Raw genomic sequence first — 6,188 nt, 5'->3', positions numbered from 1 at the left:
AGTCAATCTTGTTTTGCAGATGTAAAAGCAACTTAGAATATATTTTAATAGCAAAGTTAATGAAATTTACCTAGAAAGTATGCAAAAAAACCATAAGACAATAAGAGGATCATTCAATTCTACAGTAACTAAAATAAACGTTTCCGCTGCCTCACCACTTTACGGCTAAAAATGAGAGCCCCTAGGTATCTCCTTATGAACGTTGGTGCTTAATGTTCATCACCTCGGGAGTGCCTATTATTCAATGGGCCGAGCCGGCCTTACAACATTGTGCCAAGGCCGAACACTATAAATGCAATGTTGTTGGCCGAATATGTACCTAGCATATTATAAAATGCAATGTTGTTGGCCAAATATGTATCTAGCAGTGTCGCGAAAAAAGGTTTCAATGAAGGGTGCTAAAAATTGTTGTGGTGACTGAATGCGACCAAATTTGGCTGCCGCCTTGTGCTTTGGAAGCAAGTCCCGACTCTCGCACAATGTGTTCTCCTTTCATGTTTTTTCACTGGGCCATAATCATTAGTCACCGCCAAAGTTTTTTAAGTGCTAATGATTAATGACTTTATATAATTATGAACATAACAAGCCATGGGCAAGTAGCCAAAGGGGTGGCCTATTGGATTTCGGGAGTCGGGGTGGGGGGGGGGGGGGAATGGGTATGGCGACAATTTTTTTACCCATCCTGGCAGTAAATTTCTTTCAAGAGGTTGCTTCAAAGCATGTTTTTACTAGTAGAGTCAAAGCGATTTTTTATTCCAAATAAAAAAGCATTCAACATTTAATTATGTGGAAATATCCATGTCTTCACACATGCACATCACACATACACACAGTTAATAGTTCATTTATTCTTTTATACTTTTTACGAAGGATTTATTTAAATACGGTAATATATATTGATCCTATCAGCAAGTTTACAAAGCTTATCCTTTACATTTCAAATCATTGTTTAAAGTACACTACCAAGGCAACATCAACAAATGCGAATGAAGACTTCAAAGCAATTACACACCCAATGCATATAACAAATCATACATATTTACTGAGATCTGAATGGCAGATTAATATTCTTTTCTTCATGAAATATCTGATCAGATGGCATACAGCATTGTTTTCTTGTAAAATTAGAGACAAAATGTTAAATTTAAATAAACATATATCTATTAATAAAGTGTTACCACTTTATAATGAGATTTATTTGTTTATTGACTTAAATATCTTTTGTAGACTTGACGAACATTCTCATGTTCATTCTAACACTGGCAGCATTGCATTTGGATAACGCAGTGCAGTCGGGGAGTGCTGCCGCAGAAACAAGTACACATTCATGTACGGTCAATCAACACACAGTGACCGTGATTCATTCTACTGAGAAGAGGTTTCTGCTTCTATAGATATCCATTCAAAAATGCCGCCGTAGGCGGCAGCTCCGAATACAATATAACTCTGAATTCAAAGATTCTTGTTCAAAATGCCGCCGTAGGCGGCAGCTCCAGAAACCACTATAAATGCTGGTCTACCACCCAAGGGTGCATCACAGCAAATTTTTGCAGCCTTCCTAGAAGCAATTTTTTTCCTTCCCTTCTGCAGAGACATTTTTTCTAGCATTTGGCCGGCAACAATTTTTTTTTCGAAAATCCTCCAGCCCCCTCCCCACCCCTACAGAAATTAAATGGGCCGCCGCGCTCCAAAATCGTTAAAGTTAGTCTTCAACAAGAATACAATAGTTTTTCAGGAGGGCAACATGATGAAATATAATTGACACCAACCGGGAAGTGAGAGGGTAAATAAGAACAGCAAATACGTTTACAGAGAAAAATGGAGCGTAATTTGAGTTCAGGGTTGATCGCTCCAGCATGGAAATGCGTAAAACCTATGGTTGGTTCGAGGTACAGTACAAGTGGTAACATCAGGTATAGTGATCACGAATTCGCCAACAATTTCAATTCATTCTAGATTTGATGTCCATGATTTTTCTAATGAACAGCGAAACATCAGAGAAAACGTCATCACAAACCAAAGTGTATTGATCGACCAGGAGTGTTTTTAAGTCTTTAAGCGGCACCAAAAATAAGAAAAATCCCCGGCCCCAGATAATATCAGTGGTCATGTGTTGAGTTTTACACGGGGTAGCTGTGCGATAAATTCCATCACCCCTCCCTCAACCTCCAATAAAATTCAAAGCTCTGCTTGGAAGCAAGCTTTTACTGTTCCTGTTGCAACGAAAAATGTCCCGAAAGTACTCAATGATTTTAGGCCACTGAACCCCACTTCTCTGGCGATGAAAACATTTGAAAAAACTCATCATGGACCAAACACATCATTTATTAGACCCTCTACAGTTTGCATATAGGGTGGGCTGGGGAGTTGAGGCAGCCACTCGTACTTATTGAATTTCGTTTACAAACATCTGGAAGGTAACAAAATGCATGCACGTATCTTATTTGTTGACTTTTCTGTCAGGACTTAACACCATTCAACCGAGCCTTCTAGCCAGTAAACTTGTAACGTTTCAATCTGCATCTTAATTTTGTCGGCTGGATTTGGGATTTTTTAACAAATATCTCAGTGTGCATGTCAAAAATGTGTTCCAGTGGAACAGATTCGCCCGAAGACTCAGGTGCAGCCAACGAACAATGCACTTCTAAAAAGGTCCTTACTATGATAAGATATATTGTGCATGACAAATAATGTGAACTGACTAATTTTAAGTCAAGAGGGTAATTAATTAGCTGTTCATAATTTGCCCTCCCACAGAAATTTTTCGACTTACCCTCCCACACTCAAACTTCATTTTTACCCACTCCCCACTTATTTTGCCTGTTTCCCCTCCCCACTGTGAATTTTTGAAGCTCCCTCGCCCTGTGGCGAAAAAAAACTTGCCAATTTCCCCTGCCCTGGAAACAATTCCCCTCAAAAGTTTTTCGCCAAGCCCTGTCCCCAGGACAATCAACCGATATCCGCCCTGCCCTACATAAAAACTAAAATTTGCCCCCCTACCACCTAAAAACATGTTCCCTGCCCTAGCAAAATTAAAATTTCCCCTGCCCTCAAAAATCGCTCCTGGAATAGCTTTTTCGATGAATAGCTCCGTTGGCTGCACCTGGAAGACTGTGTTCTCAACTCTCTCCAGTATATATTGTATAGAGATTAACGTGGAAGTCAGCATGAAAGGAGACATATTTTGAAGTATGCCAACTATTCGGCAATTATAAGCTTACTAACAAATCTCGGGAACGATTATGGTCCTATACTAGCAGATGAATTGAATGTTAGCAAAACCATGGGTGTACAAAAATAGATTTTTGTACATCCATGGAAAAACTAAAGGTAACTAAAGGTGTGTTACTTTAGGGTTGCATATGCATTAAATGCCTTCAAGTTCCTTTCTTGAATTCTCAATGCATCATTGAGCTACCATGCTAACCTTAACATGCACTCGTTTTACTTATCAACCATAATTACAACAGGATTGTACATTTTTGTCCACCGATACGAGAAGTTACACACAGAAACTCGTGATTTGACACAGCACATAAGCAAATTACAAATATACCAATGAATATAACTCACAACTTGTATTTTCTATAATCTATCATCGCTTTATTCGCAACAACATCAAGCCTTAATACTTAGCGGCAATTAATCATGACATCCACTGGCATATATAGGTTTGGTTAGAATCGTTACAAAGTTGCATAACGCGAGTGTCAGTAAGGTTAACAGTATGAAATGAGTTACAAATACATAATAATAATTATAATGCTATGTTGTTTCCGGAAGTCAAGCATGATCCAATTCCACGGTGAATTTAACAATTATGTAATTATTTCACGTGTAAAAATCTGCGTTTCTTTCACATACGTGACACGTGAGTGTGGCAACCCCTACGGACCGGAGTCTGCGCAGTAGACTGTAAATCATGAACACAATAGAGGTACGTACTATACTTTACCACTCTAACTGCTGAGTTCCCCCCCCCCCCCCCCAGTAAAAAAAACAACACATTTCAGTGAAAAGAACACAAACATTGCAGCAGTATTTTCAAGATAATTATTTCACACTTTGAACAAAATCTGCGTTGAACCATACCGTCAACCAGTGAAATTCCATGAACGATTTGAGATTTGGAACAGTCCGGTTTTCCTACGACCATTTTACAAAACATGGCAAACAATATTTGCAAAATGCGAGAAAGAAAGAATGCATCCTACACTACACGTAGAATCTCGCCTGTTTCAAAGAAAGAGATCACATTCACAGAAATTTGTCGGCACATCGCAAAGTTCAAGATAATACAAGGAAATATTTTTAATATATTTACTGTAAAATAATCCCTAAAACAACCAACACTCTCTCCTATGTAACAAGTTCAAGACTGGAGTAAAAGGGCTTGCTATGAATATACTAGGCATTAAAAACATGAAAGTGATCACTTCTGACTATAAAAATATATATCACCATACTTCGTAATGCCGCTCAGTAATCCTATAAATCTGTTTTAAATCCCGTCTTCTCAGACGTTGGTGTCGCTCACACCAAAATAGATGTATTTAGGTCAAGTTCACTGGCGCTTTACCATCTTGACTATAGGCAATACTTATAGTACTGTGTACTGACTTCCTGGCCAGTCATAGCTGCATTGGAAACTTTGTTTTAACATTTAACACGGAGTACATATATCTGTTTCAGCTACTCACAGTAAAAATTCGATACACCTCAAATATTGCTTTAATGGAAAGTATACCTTTTTCCCTATTGGTAATAGATGGTAAAACATGGAATACAAACTACAGAATGCACAGTGAACCGATCGTCCCAGCTCGCATGAATTTTGAAAAATAAGTTGTAAAAATTTTACTGTTGCCAGTCAGGGGACTGAAATTCTCTACCAACTAACTTACGTATATCTTCATCTTAGAATTATTTTTAAAATCAGTTTTATCCTTGACTAACAGTATCCTAATAACTCTTTTGAGCAGTGTATATAGCTTTACTGCGCAGTCTTGTTTAGTATTTACATATTTGTTAATGACGCTACGACTCGTTTTCTGTAACGTAACTTGATCGCTGAATTCATGACACGGAAAAGTGTTCCGTAATATGATAGAAACTTCGGAAATCCTCTGCAACGAAACACAGTCAGGGAAGCAAACAACCAACATGTTGATAACAGCAACATGCCTCTTGCAATGATTCAACCGAGTGACAAAATGCTTCGGAAGAGATGTTGAAATTTGCTTCCGCGTCTTATACAAGTAATTATCTGATAAGGAAAAGATGCCACTGGCTGTACATCGGTCTTGCTGGCCCTACGTTGCTCACGGCACGCCGATGTAACGACTTGATGATCATTGCCATGACATTTTGCAAAAGTTTTGACTTTCTGTCTTCTTTGATATACGTGATATACGTTTGAGCTTATTCATTTCGCATTTGTCCCGTGTTTCGTTGTTGTGTTTTTGTTGCGGACATAAAAAGGACAAGTCAGGTTATCTATCGAAACCGTGCGTCACTTCCGTTTGATCTTAATTACAATATAAAAAGTTTTATGCATCCTGTTTTCTGTGAAGTTTTCTGTGCGTTTCCTGTCCCTGTGTAGCTCCGTTCTAAAACTCTGGTTGGCAGATTAATTCCAAACTGGTTAGCTGGACAGGGACGTTACACAAAATTTTTAGTTCTCCTAGGATTTCGGATTCGTAGTTATACTATGTTTTCCTAACACAAATAGTATGCATACAGACTGGTTACAGTTCAAGATAAACTCGGATGCAAACTGGCCTCTAGTTGTCTTTCTTGAAGTTACTTATTACCACTTAATAGTCATTCCAGTTCATGACACATTTTCGACATTATTTCATAAATACCCTCTTAAAATCAGTTACAATGTTGATCATGTACTATATGCGTATCAAACTGATTTGCCTTGCTGCCCACAGTTTCAGCTTGTTGAAGCATACATTCGATCACGATTATATATTTCGAGTAGATGCCAAAAGCCGTCATCTTTTCTTTCCTTTTCTATTCATTCTATCTTCAAGTAAATTTTATGGACACTTCTAGTATATCTAGGTTATTTCCGTTATCATTAATGATTTTAAATTCCAGACAAAATTTTATAAAATAGCGACTTTTGTCACTCTAGGGATACCAGATAAAGATTGCAATAGATAGTGAGGAAATAAACA

The sequence above is a fragment of the Ptychodera flava genome, chromosome 19 (assembly GCF_041260155.1).
Source record: "Ptychodera flava strain L36383 chromosome 19, AS_Pfla_20210202, whole genome shotgun sequence".
Lineage (NCBI taxonomy): Eukaryota > Metazoa > Hemichordata > Enteropneusta > Ptychoderidae > Ptychodera > Ptychodera flava.
This window is presented reverse-complemented; position numbering follows the sequence as displayed.